At 41.9% G+C, this 22,053-nt stretch overlaps 1 protein-coding gene across 2 annotated transcripts in view; it reads right to left on the reverse strand.

Moving 5' to 3' along the window:
* The window catches only part of ELFN1 (extracellular leucine rich repeat and fibronectin type III domain containing 1), a 189,579-nt gene that overhangs the window by 150,890 nt on the left and 16,636 nt on the right, over positions 1-22,053 (reverse strand). The window contains exon 3 of one of the 2 annotated variants that reach the window (XM_072597722.1): positions 20,631-20,706. The gene's annotated coding sequence lies outside the window, so the exon portion shown is untranslated. Of the gene's footprint in view, positions 1-15,580; positions 19,550-20,630; positions 20,707-22,053 lie in introns of those variants that run through there. The other variant, XM_072597724.1, reaches the window with a different exon arrangement.

Genomic DNA, 22,053 nt, shown 5'->3' on the forward strand with positions numbered 1-22,053 from the left:
GAGGTCAGGAGCTGTCTTTTGCCTCTTTTTTGTATCCCTCACTCTAAGCACAGTGCCTAACAAGTGTTTACTGACTGATGGAATGACTTTGTATGGAATTTGTTATAATAATTTATATCCACTTACATACATACATATTTATGTACGCATACATATATGTGTACATACAAATGTGTGTGTATATGTCTCTCTGTGTGTGCGTGTGTGTATAAAATTTCCCCTGATAGAATGTATGTTTCATGAGGAAGTGGTTATTTGGTTTTATTTTGTTTTTTGTCTTTTTATCCTTAGCACCTACCATGGTACTTGGCACACAGTAGACACTTAATAAATGCCTGTTAATTGTTTCATTGGTTTTGACCAAAAAAATTCATATTATGGCCAAACTGTCCTCTCTGAACTTGGCTGGGCTCATCTTTGGATAATCGTTAGAAAATTAAAAAAAAAATAACAAATCCTTAGATAGCTTTAGAGAAATGAAGGTCACCTCTACCCCATATTGACATAACATATTTAGTAGAGAAAAAAGTTCTATTGTGCTGAAAATGACTTATGGTCCACCTGTCCTGCCCTAGGAGACATCAGTGGAATTAGTCAGTGGACATGTGAGTGCCTACCTAACCACCTGGGGGGTATGCGTGTGTGCATATACGTGTGCGTGTGTGTGTGTGTTGTGTGTGTATGTGTTAGGGCTAGGGGAGGTTCTAGAAGTGCAGTGCATAGTAGGGATACACACTGAAAAATGATGTACAATCTGCTCTCAAGGAATTTATGGTCTATCCTCCCTGTTAGATGTACTAACAAGCAACGATTTAACCATTCAGATTTTTACAAACTTAGAATAGTGAGCCATGCGTTGGGGCAGAGAGGGAGGGCAGCTGGTTCAGAGAGTAGGTCACTGGTTTGCAGAAAGGCTCAGCTGGAAAGGCTTGTTGCAGGAGACAATCCTCCTTATTACATGCAAGGATAGTCCAAGGGTAGAAGATGGGACAGCTGCTTGTAGACAGTGTAGACCAAGGCAAGAAAGCATACCAGAATAAAACAGAAGGTCCTTGAGTGAATAAAACCAGTGTCCTTACACCAGCTACCTCTTATTCTTCTGGACACGGATTTGACAAGGACCTGCCATAAAACAGGTCTGTACTCTGACTAACACCATGGTAGGATCAAGTCTCAACATGATATGGTGGACAGACAACTGTCCTTTGAGCCAGGGAGAACTGGGTTCAGGTCCAACCCCTGAAACAGACCAGCTACAATCTTCAGTTACTCCATCTGTAAAATGGGGATAATAAAGCATCTGCTTCACAGGGTTGGTATGAGGTTCAAATGAAATTACATAGGTAAAGAGCTTTACAAACCTTATAGAGCTATATGAATACTTGTTGTTCAGGTCTCTCAGCTATGCCCGACTCTTTGTGACCCCATGTGGGATTTTCTTTGGCAGAGACACTGGAGTGGTTTGCCATTTCCTTCTCCAGCTCATTTTACAGATGAGGAAACTGAGGCACACAGGGTTAAATGACATGCCTAGGGTCACACAGCTAGTGAGTGTCTGAGACTGGATTTGAACTCAGGAAAAATGAGTCTTCCTGACTCCAGGCCTTTTACTCTACTCACTAGCTGTCCCAATATAAATGCTAGGCGCTATTATTGTATCAGGGCAACTTAACTCTCAGTATCCTAGGCAATCTGCTATAGAAAGACTATAAGAGGAAGGGAAGAGAGAGAAAGAGCATTCACGAAGCACCTGCTACATTACAGGCACTGAACTTTACAAATATCATCGCATTTAATCCTCACAACAATCTTCTGAGGGAGGTACTTTTTTACAGTTTGTGGAAACTAAGGCAGAATTTAAGTGACTTGCTCAGGGTCATAAAGCTAGTAAGTATCAGAGGCAGTATTTGAATTCAAAACCTCCTGACTCCAGTCCACTAGCTGCCAACATGCATTGGGAGAGGGAGTTTCCCCCTCCAGGGGTTCCCTAAGCTAGTGAAATCACAGGTCTAGTTCCTATCCTGTACCTTAGGATCATTGATTTCTAACTGGAAGAGACCTTGCAGACCATTTAGTCCATTTAGGCTTTCGACAGAGAAAACGAGACCCAGGAAGGTGAGCACATAACTTGCTCAAGGTCACACGGGATACTTTGGGTAGCAGCTGCTATAGAGACTAAAAAGAATTTGACTAACAACCCCAATAAGTCCCAGCTCACCCTTCTAGAATGGTTTATGTTTTGACGGGCACTCTCCTTAACAAAATTGTGAGGTTGGTAGATGAGATAATGACACAGATAATCATTCAGAGGTTGTCTTTCTATAACTTATTACAGACAGGAAACCTGGAGAAATCCCTTAGAGGTGCCCTAGAGAGGTTCCTAGCAGCCTATTTATTTATATGGGTTCAAGAGATATTAATAAAACAACCCCTAAGACTTAGGTAGAAAGATAAAAGGACACCTTCTGTAATATTCAACCTGACATGTCCTCCCCTTACCCACCGCCTACCTTCAGATAGAGACAGCACAGATAACAACTGTCACCCCACACAAAGGAAAACCTTCCAGACACAAAATGAGTGCAGGTTTTTCCTTTCCTGCTCTATCTCCCCCACCTTGCCACATCTTCTGGGTTTTTTGCTAGTTTGTTTTTTGGTGGGTTGTTTTTTTTTTTGGAGGCAATTGGGTTAAATGACCTGCCCAGGGTCACACAGCTAGTAAATATCTGAGATCAGTTTTGAACCCAGGTCCTCCTGACTCCAGAGCTGGTACCTTATCCACTGCACCATCTAGCTGCCCCCTTGCTGCACCTTCTGCATCAACTACTGGACTCAAAGGGTTTCTGAGACCCTCCCATAAGCCCTTTTTTTCCCCCAAGTAGGTAATGGGCCCCCAGCTTCACTCTGCATTTACAATTTCTAGTTGTACTTATCCAAGACAAAGAATTCACCTGAGGACCCATCAATCTCTGCTCTTAAGGGTACCATCACTAATCCTGGTCAATCTTGATGCTGAACCAAGGGGGAATAACATTCATAAAAATCAACTGTCTGGGAAACAAAATATAAGAAGTCCAATTTCACAAACCACTTCTACTTCCTGGGCCCCAATTTCCTCCCATGGGTATGGGAACGGTATAATCTGATCAACCCACCTCATCATGTTGGGAGGACCAAATGAGATCACAGACATGGAAGGGACTTTAGAATATCTAATCCAACCCCTTCATTTTACAGTAGAGGAAACTGAGGTTCAAGAAGGGAGACAAAGGAGCACAGGATCATAGAGTTAGAACTGGAAAGAGACCTTAGAAGTCATATAGTTTGCTTCATTTAAGAGACTGGTGAGTGGCACAGCAAGTTATGGGGCAGAGCAAGAATTGGAAGTCAGGTCCTCCAACCCCAGCACTTTCCACTGTTCGGAGTCACCTAAATAATTATGGACATGAAAGAACTTTGAAAGGTATAAAGCCGTATGAAAATATAATTCAATTAAATAAACATTTATTAAGTACCTAGTATGTATTTTCTGACTCTTCATGACGCCATTTGGGGTTTTCTTGACAGAGCTACTGAAGTGGTGTGCCCTTTCCTTCTCCAGTTCATTGTACAGATGAAGACACTGATGCAAATAGGTGGTTAGGTGACTTGCCCAGGGTCACAGAACTACTGAATGTCTGAAACCAGATTGCAGTTCCCACAGATGAATCTTCCTGACTCCAGCTCCAGTGATCTATCCACTGAGCCACCAAGCTGCCTACCTACAGGCTGGGGATAAAGAACTGACCTTGAAATTAGGAAGATCTGTGTTCATATTCTGTTTCTGATATATATTGTCTGTGCTACTTCAGGGAAGTCACTTGAACTCAGTATCCCAGGCAATCCTCTAAGACTTTTAAATTGCAAAGCAGATGTTAATCTGGATTGGTGCAGGGATTTTCCTCCTCATGAGTTCCCTATAGCGGGGCAGCTAGGCGGATAAAGCACTAGGACCTGAATTCAAATTTGGTCTCAGATACTTACTAGTTGTATGATCCTCAGCAAGTCACTTAACCGCAGTTGCCTTTATAAAAAAAAAAAAAAAAGCTCCAAGGCAACTGGAGTTAAGTGACTTGCTTAGGACCACACAGCTAGTAAGTGTCTGAGATCCAGTCTAAAAATAGATGAGCAAGGCACTATGCTAATGACTGGAGATACAAAAATGAAGCAGTCCCTGTCTTCAAGACACTTACATTCATCTGTAATGCAAGGGCTTGTTGTTGGCAGTAGTTTAGGCAGCATGGCAGAGTGGATAGGGAACTGGCCTTGAAGGCAGGAAGGCTTGGCTTCATACTAACACATACTGACTTTGTGATTGTGGGTAGATCTCTAAGATTTACCTATCCCTCACTTGCTCAGGCCTGGTCTACCTATTTGCCTGCCTGCATTGGCTTAGACCTTTTCTGATCTCTGACAGAAATTCTGACCTTGGGCAGGAAATATTCAAGGAGTTCGTGGCTCATAGAGGCCTTTGAGTCAACATAAAATTCTGTTCTTCCTGCTTGTGCTGATGAAGCCAAGAAGTGCTGACCTGCATTGGTAAAGGGTGTTTCCTCACCTAGAAGTTCCCTATACCAATTAAATCACAATTCTAGACTAGTAGTGTTAGCAGCAGTATGGACTTCTTTGCCAACTTCAGGATGTCATAGAGGACGATTGCTATCCACTATAGGTTGGACTAACTGATAAAAGTTAATGCCTCTATGATTCCATGGACCCTGCTCTCTCTACTCAACAACTATTAATAACCCTAACATGCTCTTCAGCTGTCCTCAAGCCTTTCCTAATTTGATGAGCATGGAAAACATCCATCTCCAAATTCCTGTTAGTCTTATGAATGGATACACTATTCAGAGCCATAGCTACCACCCAAGGAGGCTATATCAGGGATAGAGAGTCACAAAATAAGAGTTCTAGGATATACTGAATTGAGGGGGCATTTCAGGGGCAATGGGCAAAGGAAACCTGGATTGAATATTGTGCAGCTCTACATACTGTTTGCACTACAGCCGGCAAGAACATCTCCCACTTGAAAGTAACTTCACAGTATAGAGGAAAGGGAGAGAAAGAAAAGGAAGAAAAAAGAATGGCAAAGAGATGAACCAGTAGGGGGGAGATTAACATTAGCTACCCTTAACATCAACCATAGAGGTCTGGCTCAAGTTAAAACTTGAAAAACAAACAGAAATTTGAAACAGTGTTATCATTCAATTAGCACCACTGATGACCAGCAATTATCAGCACTTCAAGTGTGTAAGCACCCCTCTAGCAGACCAGTTAATGAGCAGCCCCCCGTTGGGTCTTCCAAAGATTTAATCATTAACCAGACCTTTCCAGCTAGTGCTAAGATTAGCCAATTAATGCTGACATTAGCCAGAGTTTATCCATTAGGCACTAGACTCAATGTCAGATCTGAAAGTACCTTAGAGATCACCATGTGCTCATTTTAGAATGGGAAACCGAGCCCTAGAAAAGTAAAAGCTTACCCAGGATTTTACAGATAGTGGTAAAACAAAGATTTTGTTTGTATTCTATATATTGTGTAGACTCTAACATAGCATATTCATCTTGCAATTCCATAATGAACTTGTACTGTAATATTGTGTATTATGGTTCTTTTATTTATTGTCTTAGCCCCCACTAGACTGTTTTCCCTAGTGCCTAGTACAATGTTCTGCATGCGGTAGGCACTGAATAAGTGTGCACAGAATGAACAGATATAATATTTGTAACAGGGGAGAGACAGGGACTGGACCTGTGACTTCATTGGTAAAGAGTATGCCTCAGGAATGAAATTCTTGAGTAGATCTTGGCGAATGACGGTCTTACTGAGTTGTCTTAGAGAACCTAGATGTTGTGATTTGTTTATGGTCACCAGCCAGTATGTATTGTAGGTGGGACTAAAACCCATGTCTTCTTGACTTCCAAAGCCAGTGATCTAGTCCATGTGAAGTCATACTAGCATCCAGGGCTATATAGGGGCTATAGTGACTGAAATGTCCTGACCCTTCAGAAAACTTGGCTTATCCAATACTGACACTTTGACTATAGATAGTGGAGCTGAGATCAAGAAAGGGAGATGTATGTCAGTGGATGGAAAAATGGCAGCAGTTTCAGGACCTCCCATCTGCAATTACTAGGTATACAAATGAGTTCACAGTAACAGAAGGAAGTGTTCCCAGAATGAATCATTCCCATTCACATCACAGGGGCAACAGCTGCTTTGCTACCTGTCCTGTCCCTCCCCCGCTTTGGCCTGGTCTACCTATTTGCTTCCCTGTGTTGGCTCAGACCCTTCCATTCTCTGAGAGCAATTCTGGCCTTGGGCAGGAAATATCCAGGGAGACTGTGGCTCATAGAGCCTTTGAGTCAGCATCAAATTCTATTCTGCCTGCTGGTACTGATGGGTCACTTGGGGATGATTTATCCTTTTCTGGGGGGAAAGGGGAGAGGGGAAGAGGAGGTAGGTGGTAGTCAGAAACTGAATTTAAATGTGAATGATGTTTCTTCTTCTTTAACTGCCTCCCCACCCCCACCACCCTTTGGTGAAGAAGAAAGAAAAAGTAACTGGGTCAAAAAGGCAATAGTCAGTATTTGCATGGGACCATGTGGGTGGAATGCCAGGCAGTGGTGTCTATTCCTGAATTGACAGGATTATGATACTGATTTTAAAATTAACCTGTGGGCTCAGCCAAGGGCATTGGAAACTGAGTGGATTACAAAGCCAGTTAGGGATGTCATGGAGAAAATGGGTGCCATTTTGGTATCTGCAAGCAGCTCCAGAACCTAAGGAATTATAGTGAAAGCTATTCAAGATGTGTCAAGGTCTTGGGGAGAGGCAGGATGGACAGAATGCTAGAATTAGGAGTCAAGAGGACCTGAGTTCAAATCCTGCCTCAGACACTTTCTAGCTGTGTGACCCTGTGTGTCAAGTCATTTAACCTATCTCAGCCTTGCTTTCTTCCTCTATAAAATGGGGATGATAATAATGTACCTCACAAGTCTGGTGGGAGGATCAAATGAGTTCATATGGGTAAAGTGCTTTGAAAATCTTATAGCATTAAATAAATCTGTTAGCTTAGACTAAAGAAAAAGTTGAAAGACAGTGTGTTGTCTTGACTAGAAGGCTGGCCTTGGAGAAATCTTGGGATGACCTGGGTTCAAGTGTTGATTCTGACAGATATTAACTGAATAACCATTGATAAGTTATTGTAGTTATAACACTACAAATGACACGAACTGCTGATCTCTATCAGTGAAGGAAATTTCTTATACCAGTGAAGTCGAAGATCCAAAGTCCCTGTCCCTCCTCCCCCGCCAAAAAAAGATAAGATTTTTTTCCCCTATTAAATTCCATTCTGATGCCTTATAATAATGAAAAGATGACCCTGGTTGCTATGCCAACAAATGGCGATCTCTGGATAATCCTACAAAGCTGGAAAAGAGTTCAGTCATGGGCCAAGATCAATCAGTCACCCAACAAGCATTTACCAAGCACCTACTGTGTGCTCAGAAACTGAAGCTAGGCAGTAGGAATACACAGAAAAGGAATGAAACTTCTCTCGATTAGTTAGATTCTGTGTCCATTGTTGACAGATCAACCTCATCAAACTCAAGAGAGGTTCGTTTACTGTCAGAAGGTTAGGTGACATGGAGAATAATGATAGATTTATTTCAGCCCCTGAAACTGATGAGGATAAGCTACTAAGGCATGGGGGGACTGGGATCTGCTTCGACAGACAGAGCACCTACATCAGTGAAACTGCATTTTGAAGAAGGAAAGGATAAAGGATAGATTTAGCAAGTTATATAGCTGATCAGAAGCTGTTCTGGTCAGAAACTTCCATGTTTCCTGACCTTCTGCATCTGCTGAATTATTTATGTATTTCTTCTGTCCTTGTAAATGTATTCTTTGCTAGACTTAACCTGTCTCAGCCGTGAGAAGGAATTCGGGGAACTGGGAAGAGGAAAGATGGAGACAGAAGCTGAAAGCTTTGAATCAGGGGACAATGGACCCCACCTGAGCTCCTAAAGTATCCAGTAGGCTAATGATTATATAGGGAGCAAGCCGAGCATTCAATTTCTTATTTGGGACAGACCTCAGGAAAGGTTGGAGAGCATTTCCTTATAGTGTTCCATGACCGTTCTTCAGATTCCTTACCTAGATCCTGACCTTTAGTCAGTCAACTAGTATTTAAGTGCCTACTATGTGCCAGACACTATGCTTAATACACAGTGCTAAGTTATTCAGACTCTCTGCTTGTGTCTCTGAATTTTATTTCTCAGTCACAGGATCACAGCTCTCTCTAGATGAACTGCAGAGTTAGCACTTACATAGTGTAGTACCTACTAGGTGCCAGATACTATGCTAAGCACTTAAAAGTATTATCTCATTTAAACCTCACTACAACCCTGGGAGGTAGGTGCTAAAAGTATTATTGTTATTGTTATTAAAGTTGGGGAAACTGAGGCATGCAGAGGTTAAGTGACTTGCTCAGGTTCATACATACAGTAAGTGTCTGGGGCTGGATTTGAACTCAGTCTTCCTGGCTCCGAGTCCAGTATTCTGTATACTGCACCACCTAGAGGCCATCTCGTCCACTTCACTCATTTTACAGAGGAAGATAAAGGAGCCCAGGAAAATTAAGTGACTTACTCAAAGTCACATAGGTAGTAAACATCAGAGCAGAATTTGAACTCAAGGCCTCTGGCTTCAGGGTCAGGGCTCCTTCCATTGCACTATGCTGTCTCTCTAGTCTTTGAGCCAGAGATCCTAATCCTGATTCCAGCTACTTGACCTACTAGACTTGACCCCTGACCTTTACAGACAAGTTAATTAACATCTCAGTATTCTAATATCTTCTAGCATCCTACCTGTTTTGCTTCCTCTCCCCTCATTCCTGATTGGCATGCCCTGTTCCAATGCTACATAATTTCAAGAAGGATGATGTAAGGGCTAGAAGTCAGGAATCCTGAGTGCTAGTCTCACCTGTCACTCATTCATTGGGTGTCCTTGAACCTAGCCTCTATAGGCTTCAACTTGCCAATCTAAAATTTGAGATTGAAGTAAGTGATCCTTCCAGTCCCTTCCAGCTCTGAGACTCATTTACTCTATGCATCCATATCCATGTTTTCCAGTGACTTGGCCTCATAACACTAGGGCTTTAAACATATTGCTAAAAGCCATGAAAGATGGTCCAGGGAGCTTAGGTTTATGGGGTACTCCATAGGATAAACATGGACAAAGGGACTTTCAGAGAAAAATAAGCTGATTTTCCTATCACCTCAAATTGATTTATTGATACACAATTTAATGGTTTTGGGAGGTAAATATTGCTTTGTACAGTTTTTCTTGCTGAACTTCTACCCACATACTCACAAGGCACAGAGTAAAAGGGTCATACAAGGGCTGCAGCAGAGTGCCCCAAGGCTCTGTGCTGGCCTTTGGCACTATTTAACATTTTTATCAATGATTTGGGAAATGATATATAGGAGAGACAGACAGGAGAGATAGGATCCCAAAAGATCTTGACAGGCTAGAACGTTGGGCTGAATCTAACAAGACGAAATTCAATATACTTACACTTGGATTTCAAAAAAAATGAGCTCATTTGATCCTCACAGTCATCCTATGAGGTAAGTGCTATAATTTTTTCCATTTTACAATTGAGGAAACTGAGGCAGACAAAGGTTAAGTGACTCGTCCAGTGTCACATAGCTAGGAAGTATCTGAGGCTGGATTTTGAACTCCAGTCTTCCTGACTCTGGACTCAAGGTTCTATCCATTGTAGCACCTAGCTGTGGCAGTGAGTTCACCGCTCACCTAGAGGTTTTTAAACAGAGACGAGATAATTATTTGTAATTATCAGTCAGGTCAATAGCGTTAAGGGATTCTTTTCAGGTACTGGTTGGAGCAGGTGACTGCCAAGGCCTCTTCCCACTCTAAATTTCTGTGATCCCAGGTGCCACAGGATACAGAAATTGGGAAACACTAACCTACTGAGAGGAGCTCATTCTTCAGATCAACTTAATTCAAAGCACTTCAATGTTTCTTGAGTGCCCATCAAGAGCAATGGGTGCTGGACACATAAAGATAAAGATGAAGCAGTCCTTGACTTCAGGAAGCTTATGCTCTATAGGGGAATACAGCATTTATGAGTAAATGCAAGGTAATTTCAAGCAATTTGGAGGATCAGGAAAGGCTTTGGCTAGAAGGTTCTACTTGAGTTTAGCCTTGAAAAAGCTAGGGATCCTAAGAAGGAGGGTTGAAGAAGGAATGCATTCTAGGCATGGGGACTAGTGCATGAAAAAGCATGGAGGGAAGAGTTCAGGAAAACAGTTTGGCTGGAATGTGGTGATGAAGGAGAATAAGAATTGTCTGAAGGTGGCTAGGAACCATACTGTAGAGCATTTTACTCCCCAGGGACACTAGGAAGCCTTAACTGGCAGGCAGCTTTTCATATGGTGTGATGTCCTTTATTTCCTAATACATCTCTTACACATTCATCATATGGGATGAAAGTAAACCATTATTAAGTAAATCATTGGAGATTCCTTTCAGTTAACCCAAAGGCAGATTGGTACCATGGACAGATTGCTGGAGTCAGGAAGACTTTGAATTTAAATCCTACTGTAGACACTTAGTAACTGTATGACTTTGGGCAAGTCACCTAAACTCCTTGAGTCTCAGTTTCTTCATTTATAACATGAGGGAGTTGGACTAGACCCAGGGTTCTTACCCATTTTTGTGTGACATAGTTTCCCACAGCATGGTTTCCCTGATGCATGCTTTTCAGTCCAGTGACACTGGAAGCCTAGAAGGACTATGGGAGGGAGCCCCACTTCACAATCTTATTGTGGGCCAGCCAGCCCCACTGATAGCAATGGAACCAGATTCAAGCCTGCTCCTCAAGATTTCTTGTGGCAGGGATCTGACCATTTCTGAAAGCAGCAAATTCTATGGTTGGGACAGTTCTACTGATCAGGAAGTTTCTAATATAGAGCTAAAAAGAATCATTATATTGCAGGACAGCTATGTGGCTCAACAGTCCTGAAGTCTGTGAGACCTGAGTTCAAATCTGTCCTCAGATACTTATTAGCCGTGTGAGCCTGGGCAAGTCACTTAACCTATGTTTGTTTCAGGTTCCTCAACTGCAAATAATAATACCTACCTCACACTGTTGCTGTGAGAGATGAGATAATGTTTGTAAAGCAGTTAGCACCTGGCCTAGTGGGTGCTTAAACTCATTTCCTTCCCTAAAAATCTGTCTCTTTGTTAACTTCCACCTGTTGGTCCTAGTTCCTTTCCTGCAGAACCACATGGAACAAGACAGTATCTCTTTGCTCCAAGAGAGTCCTTCAAATATGTGAAGACAGATGTCATGTCTTCATATCCCTGAATTAGACACCAGATGCCATGTCCCCTCCCCATCCTAAAACCAGACACCAGATGTCATGCCTTTCCATCTCAAGCCAGACACCAGATGCTACATCCCTGTCCCCCATCCCAAACCTGACAGGATAACTTGAGTGTCCTATTCAGGCTCCAGGGAGTGGGACAGGAAAGACTCTCACAGACTGTCAAGAGAGCTAAGACCTTATTGACAGACCTCTCTGGGCTCCCTGTAGCAGGATGCAGTTTGCACCAGCTGATCACCAGATCCTAGGAGTAGAGTATGGGGCTGGAGGAGGTATCTGCAGGGGTTATAGGAAGCATGGCATGGAGACAAGAGTCTAGGTGTCTAGGTCAGGCATGGAGTCCAAAGACTTTGTGGACCAAAGAGGTCCCTCTGTTGATTTTGGAGTGTGTGAGAGGAAAAGCATGTTTAGCTTTTGTTTTAAAAATGCAGAGTAGCCATAGAGAGATGAGGGCCAATGGGTATGGAATGTTGGATAAGATGTTGGATACAATCCCTTTATCCACTGGTACTGCATAAGCATTTGTCTTCATCATAGGGTTTTTAGGATAGATAAGATCATATAAAGCATCATGGAAGCCACCAACTTCACTACCCTCCTTTTATAGGTGAGGAAACTGAAACTGGGAGAGGTTAAGGCTAGGAGCACAGGGTCCAAATGAAGATTTTAATAGACCACTGGACTACAGTCAGGAGGCCCTAGATTCAAATCTTGCCTTAGACACTAGTTGTATGAACTAGGCAAGTTACTCAATCATTCTGTATCTCAATTTCCTCATTTATTAAATTGGGAGGGCATTTGAATATGATGACCTACAAAGCCCCAAGCTCTATATCTATGATGCCAGAGAGGGTATCCTCTAAATCCTATCCTATCAAAGGCCCAGAGGCATAACAGGAAATGACTGTTAGATTTAAAAAAAACCCCAAAGAACATCAATAAAACTTCAAAAATAAATGAGTAAAATCCAAGTAAACCATAAAAAAATTGTGAAGGCTGTTTGCTGATTTGTAAATGTCACTTTTGCCAATTCAGTGACCAGCTACAAACCTGACTTTCTGCTCCAAATATGGATGGGAGCAATAGAGTTTTGTTTTCCTAGTTCGTTTGACCCACAGATTTGATTTCCAGCTGGCCAGACCTAGGGCTATGAATTCACACTCAGAATGCCTCCAGAAATCAATGCCAACATTTCAAAGAAAATCTTCCCAAGGTCAAAAAGGGCTCAGGAGTCCTCTCACCCTCTCCTCAAAAACACAATCAACCCAATTCAACTCAATCACCAACCTACAAGAAGGCCACGAACCAACATCTATCACTCTCTGTAAGTTTAGGGACTTCCTTCACATCCATCTGGCAAAGAGAACAGTTCATAACAAAAAAACAACAGACTTCATAGGATTAGGATATCAAAAGACCAGAGACCTAGAGTTGGAAGGGATCTCAGAGGCAAATAAGCTCCAAGCCTCTCATTTTATAGACGAGGAAACTAAAGCATGGGTAGTTTAAGGTGACTTGGCTAGCATCCCACCAATAGAAAGTGGCAGAGCCAGAATTTGAATTTGGGTACTATGACTCCAAGTTCAGGGCACTTGCTGTACCATGGTTTTGGCATGGGGATGGAGGAAGGAGTCAAAATTAGTCAGATTACTCAGATTTCTACGGCATTCTGTCAGTACTCCAAGTATCATGCACTCAAAGATTCAGAATCAGATGGGACTTTGGAGATCCAATCCATACCAGAATAAAGGTTTCCTCTACAACATACCCAACCAGTGGTCATCTGGCCTATTCTCAGAGGAGAAACCCACTATTTTCTAAGGCAACCTTTTATATTTTGAGATAGCTTCAACTGTTTGGAAGTTTTCCCTTATATTAAGCCTACATCTGCTTCCTTTATCCAAGGCTCCTAGGTCTGCCCTCTGGGATCAAGCTGAAGACAGCCCTTCATGAATATATCATGCAGTACTATCATGTTCCCCACCCTCACCCAAGTCTTCCCTTTTCTAAACTAAATCTTTCCAGCTTCTCCAATGATATGGAATAATTTCAAGACCTCCCATTAGCCTAATTGCCTTCTTTCAGATGCTGTCCAGCTTATCAATACCCATCCTCAAATGTGGTGCCTAGAACTGAATTCAGTATTCCAGATGTGGCCTGGCCAGAGAAGGGTCCAGATAGACTACCCCCTCCTTAGACCTGGAGACCAAATATCTTGATGCAGCCAAACATTGCATTCTATTTTTTTTTTTTTGCTTCCATCCTACACTGTTGATATAGATGAAGCCCAATGGATACACATGGGCAGCTAGGTGGTTCAGTGGATAGAGCATTACACCTGAAGCTAGGAAGACTCATCTTCCTGAGTTCAAATCTGTCCTCAGACGCTTAGTAGCTTATCACTGTAGGCAAGTCACTTCACCCTGTTTGCTTCATTTTCCTCATCTGTAAAATGAGCTGGAGAAGGAAATGGCAAACCACTCCAGTGTCTATGCCAAGAAAATCCCCAAATGGGGTGATGAAGAGTCAGACATGACTGAAAGACGAATGAACAACAACAGGGATATATATGATCAACCCAAATCTGAGAGCTTTTTCAGATCAACTGATGGCCAGCCATACTTTTCCTTATTTGTCAGTGCATGGCACATGGTAGGCAATGAGAAAATACTAGTTGACTGACTGAAATTGATTTTTTTGAGCCTGTGTAAGACTTTGCCTTCATTCATTCTTCAAATTTTATCTTGTTAGATTTGACCCATGGATGAAATGATTATGATTATGGTGAGTTGAGAACATTAACTGCCCTACCTTGGGCAGAGAAAGAACTCCAGTAAATGTCTGGCTAAGAAGCCCCCATTTCTACTCAATGCCAGTGTCTATTTCTCAGACCACTCATCTATTTCTTCTTTCCATCCAGGTGGTTTGTAGTAGTCTTCAAATGACAGTATCCCTTTGGTTTTTGCTTCTATTGACCTACACTCACTCAAATGCTCTTGACAGTGCTTCTCTCACCCCACCCCACTCCAGTTCCTGTATCTCCTCAGTGAGTATATCTTAACAAATGATCTATCACACACACACACACACACACACACACACACACACACACACACACACACGTCTAAGGTATATCTTTCCAAAGTTATATTCCAATCTTAGATCCTATCTCACCAAGTCTGTTATTCCCCATGTTATATTTAAGGAAACTGAGTCTCAGGGAGATTAAGTAACTTGCCAACAGACACATAACTAATACATATCAGAAACAGGCTTTAAACACAGGTCTCCCTCCATTCACAGACCCATGATCTTCCCTCTAAGCCTCTGGTCTCTTGCCATACAACTTTCTTACCATAAACTGTTTTTCCCAGAAAATGGAGTGGGACTGAGTTACAATATCAGAAATAAAGGCAGCCCTGGAAAGTGCCTAAAACTTCATAAGCACAAGTGGCAAACAGTCATTTTGTGCTTTTGCTAAATACTATGTCCCTGGTACCTTTACAGGCTCATTATTTAAAGCAGAGGCTTTTAGACTTTGTTGTATCCAAAATTCCTTGAAGAATCTGGTAAGGCAAATGGACCCTTTTCAGAAATTTTTTGAAATTAATAATCAAAGGAGGTGCTAAGTTTCAGGTAAAGGCCAATGAAAATAAATGTGTAATTTTCCCCATATAAATTCATTAAATTTATCTATGGACTCCAGATTAAAAACTCCAGATTTAAAGGGATTTCCAATCCTTGGGAGGAATAAAACCTGCATACTCTATGAATTCCTTCTCTTTCTGCCTTAACCCCACACCTATAGTTCCAAGTATGGTTTTATATCTTTCTCAGAAACAGATACTGTCAAGGGAAATGGACCCGAAGAAAATGCTATTCTCTCCTCTCTCCCTGAGGAGAACAGGTGACTCATGGGGTCTCCCCTAACACCTTGGAGTTTCAGTTCCACAGGTGACCTGCTAAGTAAGTCACAAAGCCCAATCCTTAATGAATCAGGAAGTGGGAGGGGGGAATTCCCAGGGAAAATTGTGCCAGGGGAGGGAGAGACAGCAGCAGAGAGGTGAATCACTAAATGCTACCGACTGACAGTACCATGCTTCACCTCCCCCTTTTTCCCTACCTCAAAGCCAGCAGAGTATAAAACCGAAAATTCTTCTAAAATGGCCTTTTCTGCTCATACGCAGGCAATTATAGGAGTGTGTAAGCACATTTCCGGGTTCAGTGTTCTTCAGTGTTGCAGCAAACTAGTAATTCTGTTACTTGGTCTAAATAATAAAACTATTTCTCAAGCTAAATACCAAACAGTCACTTGGGTTAAATAAAATTGGAGAGCAGGTTGAGTCTCCTCCGGCAATTCTGCATTTCTCTCAAGTCCATTGAGACTTTATCTCTTAGGGCTGTGCTGTCTGGGGGGAAATATCTGGAAATTTTATTGGGTAGAATTGGCTATCCCAGGAGGGAACAAGGAATAAGTATAGGGGAATGAGCCTGGTTTTCAGGTGTTTACATCCCCCAGGGGACTTGACCCAAATCACCTCCCCCTTCAGCACTGTCAGCTGTGGCTTGTTTGGGAAGTCTGACTGGGAGATGAGCAGTAACTCTGCTTCCCCAGACACCAGACACCAGCCGGATTGGCAGAAACACCTCCCACATTTGGGATACTTTCCCAGAGAACCCAAGGAGGGATTTCCTCCCTTCTTTCTACCCCCAACTTCAACCCACTCACACGTAGTTCTCTTCTCAATTGTTCCACTCTTTGCCAGTGGCTTTTCTCTAGTATCTGTGGCCTGAGGGACCTGGAGAGAACATTTAAGGAAAGAAAAGATAGGCTATACAAAGGGGTAGAGAACCTGTGGCCTTGTGGTCTCATGTGGCCCTCTAGGTCCTCAAGTGTGTCTTTTTGACTCAATCAGTCAAATCAGCCTTGAGGCCACAGGTTCCCACCCCCAAGGGTCTTGTGGGTTTCCTCACTCCTGAATGCCAACCTAAGGCCCCCAGAATTCAGTGAAGTAACAAGACTCTAGGCCTAATCTGGGTTTCTATTTTTGGTTCTGCTTTTAGCAAGCTGCTTAAGGTTGTTGAACAAGTCACTAGCTTCTTTGAGTTTCAGGTCCCTGGTCTAGGAAGATCAAATGTGATAATATACAAAAAGTACCTTGCAAATATTTAAATGTTATAAAAATGTTAGCTATTTATTCAATCATTCCTTCATTCATTCATCCATTGTGGGCAGTCTACGATTTTACTGGTAGACATAACTTCAGGTTAGGAAACGCCATCCACCAACATTCATCAACACCTCTACAACCAGGAGTTTCAGAAATGGAGAACCAAGAATCGATAGTGGGAACTCAGGAAAATAAGTTATACCTTTATTTTTACTAACCTTTGGTTTCCATTTTAATCCCATATATTTTACTTTATATATTTAAAAATATTCTCCGAGGCTTCACCAGACTGCCAAACAAGACCATAAGACAAAAAAAGTTGAAAAGGTCTGTCTTAGGTGCCTCAGGCACTGAAGCTGAAATTTGCCCAGGGTCAGACAATCACTATGTTTCAGAGACAGAAATTGTACCCTGCTCTCAGAGGCTGGATCTCCATCCACTATGCCAATGTGGATAAAATAGAAACAATGATCCCTGACCTACGTATCTCACAGCTGTTGGGAAAATGAAATGAAATAATGAAAGGACTGTACTATTATTATTGTCATGGAGGAAGGATGGGTACAGTGGAAAGGACACAGTATTTGGAATATAGGGCCTGAGTTCAAATACCAGGTCTACACTAGCTATATGATCTTGAGCAAAAAAAAAAAAAAAAAAATCAGTCTTTGCCTCAGTTTCCTTACCTGTAAAATAGAATTGCATTGGATGACCTCTAGGGTACCTTCCAGCTCTTAAACAATTAGCCTGGGGTGTTTAAAGTCCCATTCTGACTTTAAATCCATGGTTATCTTACCCCTTCAGGCCCTGTGAATGGATAGGAAACTGTGTATTCTTTTCAGACAGACAGTACTGCAAAGGTTTTTTGGTGATGATCAGTTCTATATGAAAAACTCTCCAGGCTGAAGGTTCAAATTCCAAATAATTTCAGACCTGAGGTCATGCCAAAGTAGTATAATGGCTCTGGAGTCAGAGGACCTGGGTCCAAATACTACCTCTGATACTACCTGACTGATTCTGGGTTGTAATTTTTCCATCTATTAAATGAAAGGGTGAGACTCCCAGCTCTCCACCTAGTATCACTTCAGCAGAAGATTTGGAGAACCAGACAGCTCCTTCCCCATGAATATGAACAAAATAGAATTACAAAACTGGGGGGAACTGAGAGGATCCTCAGGAGATCAGCAAGCCATTTCCCCCTCCCCAACATGGGACTTTTTTCCTGATTAAACCATGTCTCTTTTTCTTAACTATCTACATGGAGTAATTCTTGCCATAAAGACCATTTCAGGCCCAAGGCAGAAAAATCTTGAGCTCTCAAAACTCTCATTTACAGAACAAAGATAGGAATGCAGAGATGGGTGATAACTGATGATATCCCAATGCATGGGTGATTGAATTAAATCCTAAGGGCTCAGCTCCAACAGACTGAAATGAGTGCCTTGACTGGCTACATAAGTCCTTTTTGGTGCAGAGAACATTTGAGATGCCCCTGGGAATGTCAGCAGAGTAACTCTTAAGTTTAAACAACATGCTCCCAGCCGGGGGAAGCAGTGTTGATTATTCACAGAGCTCAGAGACCAGGTGCTAGGCTTTGCTGACCCCACTAAAGCCTGAGTCCCTCCCCCAAGGTGTTCACAGGCAAAACCACTGATAAATTAATTAGAAATGCCTTCATGCCCCACATTTCTCTGGGCTTCTCTGCGTGGGGGGTAGGGGGGAGGGAGAGGTGTGTCTTTCTATCTGTATACATGGGCTTGTCGTGTGTGTGTGTGTGTGTGTGTGTGTGTGTGTGTGTGTGTGTATTTTCTCACCAGCTTTTTTTTTTCACGCCTGCTACTGTTTGGCAGGGAAGTTTTCAAGCTTGCAGCCCACTTGTGTTTTGATCTCTAACTTTTTTATTTAAATCGTAGCAATATTAGGATCTCTGATGCGTTGGTTTTTTTCCTTTCTGAAAAATCTCTCTCTTGTGTAATCACGTTTTCCACATTTCACATGCTCAGCCTCTCTGAGTACTTTATAATGAGGAAAAACTGAAATAAACACACTGAAAATGAAGGCTTTCTTTTAAGTCCTCTTCCTGCCTCCCTACTCCTCCACCTCACCCCAAGGGGGGAATTTCAGTTCCAAGAACCAACCCAAAATGAGATCATCTTATTGCATCTAGTGATTTGTCTCTAAGGCGGGAAATGATCGGCACAGGTGGAGATAATTTTAGGTTCCAAAGCTCAGACTGAAAAAGAACACCTGAAATCTTCACAAGCATCCCTCATTCTAAGTGATTTTGGTCAAGTTACTTCATCTTCTCGACATTTTTCTCATCTGTAAAATGGACAAGACTTTCTCTGAGGTCCTTTTCAGCTCTAAGTCTATGATCTTCTGTAACTGGAAAATGTATCTGGAATTTGGAAATTCCCAAAGTGAAAAAAAAATCAAGGAATTAATTCACATCAGAGAATCTGAATCCTCAAGCCAAAATACCTCCATGCGTTAGACAAAGAATCTGATATTGTCACCCAGCTCTATTAGCTTTATTAGATTGAAAAGTTCTATTATTTATTTATTAGATTGGGAAGCTTTATAGCTCTATTAAATTGAGAATATACATAATTACTATTACTATTTATGTATCAGATAGGGCTCTATAGCTCTATTAGATTGAGAGTATCCATAATTACTATTACTATTTCAGTATTAGATTGAGAAGCTCTATGGCTCTATTAGATTGGTAATATTCATAATTATTTTAGTCCTGGAAAGGGGTTGTAGGAAGGTCACAGCATCTTAACTTAAAAGTTAGAAGGAACCTCAGAGGATTTCTAGTCCAGATTTCTCTTTTGGCACATCAGGAACCTGAAGTTCAAGGACCCTAAATGACTTGTTCAATATTGCACAAGTAGTACGTGGAAGAGCTAGGATCTGAACTCAAGTCCTTTGTGCATGCCCCCCACCTGCCTCCCCACCCCATTCCAACTCCCTCCACTCTATACCTTAGCTGCTTCACAGAATTTCATCAAATACAGCAGCAAAGGAAAGATAAAATTGCTGAGCAAGGAATTCAATACCTAGAAGCATCCCAGTACGATACATAACCCACCAAAGAGCTTTTTGCCATCCTAAGCCTCTGGGTTTTCAAGTTGGTCTTTTCATTACTTTTCAGCAAAGAAGGCATCTGCTTTTATTATGGATATCAACAGGAAAATAGCATTTGTTTTACTGAAATCCACTTATAAACAGATCTGGCTGGAACAGATCTATGTGATGTGAAAGCAATGACAACGTGTATTTTAATCCTGGGTTATGGGAACAGCCTCTTGCCATCGCCAGATAGTTTACCCTCAACAGTCTTCAACAAACCCCTGTCTCTCACGGGATCTCACCCAAATGCCAGTGCTGAGGACCAAAGAGAACAGGGGCTGATGCTCTCAGTGAGAGTCCTCTGGTCTCTTCACCACCCATTAGCTTCACTTACACAATCACAGTGCAGATTGCCTGTCCCCCCTCTCTGTGCAGAGCTAATTCAGCACAGTGTCCTATACAAAGAGACTCTCAATGAATAAAGATTTGGAGGTTTTTACAAAATAAACCAAAAAGGAATATGAGACTAAGAGAGACCTCAGAAATTAGTCCAATGTGGTCATTTGACAAAAATGGAAACTGAGGCCCATAACGGGGAAGACATCTGCGTGAGTTCACATAGTCAGTGACAGAAACAGATTGGACCCAAGCTACTCATGACATCATGTCCAGGTCTTTTTTCTCCCACTATGCTGGTAGTTTTTGCCTTCTAGGAAACCACACACGCAGGACTGGCTTTATCTTTGGGCAGAATTAAGTAGCCAAAAATACCTCTCTTACACAGTTGGCTAATGCCTTTAAGAAGAGACAAAAAGCTTTTTATTCTGAATTCAGTTGAGAAACCAAAAGGCACCCTAGGAGAGAGACCACAGAAACTTGAACTTATTTACACTAAAGTAGAAATGACTGATATAAAATCCTTACCTGGGAGCAGGTTTTGATAAGAAGAACAGAATATGGAGGTCACTGTTGACCTGAAGATATTTTTGCGGGAAGGGTCCTGCAAAAGGCAGAAAGAGCAAATTTTAGGAGCAAATTCTCCCAATTCACAATCTAGCCAAGGGCCAGGCAGATATCAATAACATAACTACACAAGGAACTTGCAGGGCTACTCTATGCAGCTTCTTTACCAGTGCAGACATATATCTTTCTTGAGAATGAACTTCACTTCCAAGTATCCCTAGAAAGGGAAATTCTACAATGCCTCTCTATCAACAGGGTCTAACCATTCTCCCTTGGCAAGCAATGCTCCTTAAGACATAACTTAAAACTTCCAATCTCTTGGCAGAAAGGTGGTCAACTCTTGGAGCAGAATGTGACATACACTGTCAGCCATGGGAAATGAATTTTATTTCTCAAAACAAATTTTATTTATTAAGCAAAACAACTCTACTTTGTTATGAGGAAAGGTTTGACACAGGGGAAAGGAAGTCTTTGAAGAATGAGAGCAATATTTTTAAAAACAGTAATAAAACTTTTTCATTAAAGAAAAATTACGATTAAATAAAATGAACCCACTTCACCTTCTCGTGATATCATGAGGGAGAAGGAGTTGGAGAAGAAGGCATTCAAATTGTTGGGCTGGTGGGTTTTGGGGAGAATGTAGACAAGAATCTCACAGGATGGGCAGGCATGGATTGCAAAATCTACACTGTTAGAGGGAACCCCTGAATCAGTGAGATCAGAAATGCATTTCGGTCTCGAGACCTACTCTAAAGCTCTGATGACACAGTTTAAACCTATCCCTCTTCAGAGTACAGAAAAGCTTATCCTCATGTAGCAAAGCACACAAATCGCACAATTTATAATTAATAGATCGTAATTCATGTTGGAGCTGGAAGGGACCCTAATTAAAAGACATCTGGTCCAAGCCCTTCATTTTACAGTTAAGGCAACTGAGGACTAGAGATAAGAAAGGTAAATTGTCCAGCATCACATAGCTAATTATTAGCTAACCTATACTTGATTGTCACAGCAGGAGTCAAATCTGTGAATACAGATTTCAACATGGGTAGCATTGGATGCTCTTGGTTCCAGTGTTGAGACTTCCAATTCGTGACCACTGATTCTCCTGGGCAGTGCATGGACCACTGAAGTCAGAAAACCTGGATTTTGAGCTCTGCCACTGACTCATTGTATGACTGGGCATGGCATTTCCCCTCTCTTAGCTTCTGGCTTTAATTTTCATCTCCATAAAAACAAGGGTGTGTGCGGAAGTGGGTTGAGGGGAATGGAATCCAGATAATCTCTAAGGTGCCCCCCTCCACTTTCTAGTTCTGTTGCTCTCAGTTCTTAGATGAAGAGCCAAAAATACGAATTCAAAGGACAATGCTACAAACTCATAGGA

Source organism: Notamacropus eugenii, chromosome 3 (genome assembly GCF_028372415.1).
Source record: "Notamacropus eugenii isolate mMacEug1 chromosome 3, mMacEug1.pri_v2, whole genome shotgun sequence".
NCBI lineage: Eukaryota > Metazoa > Chordata > Mammalia > Diprotodontia > Macropodidae > Notamacropus > Notamacropus eugenii.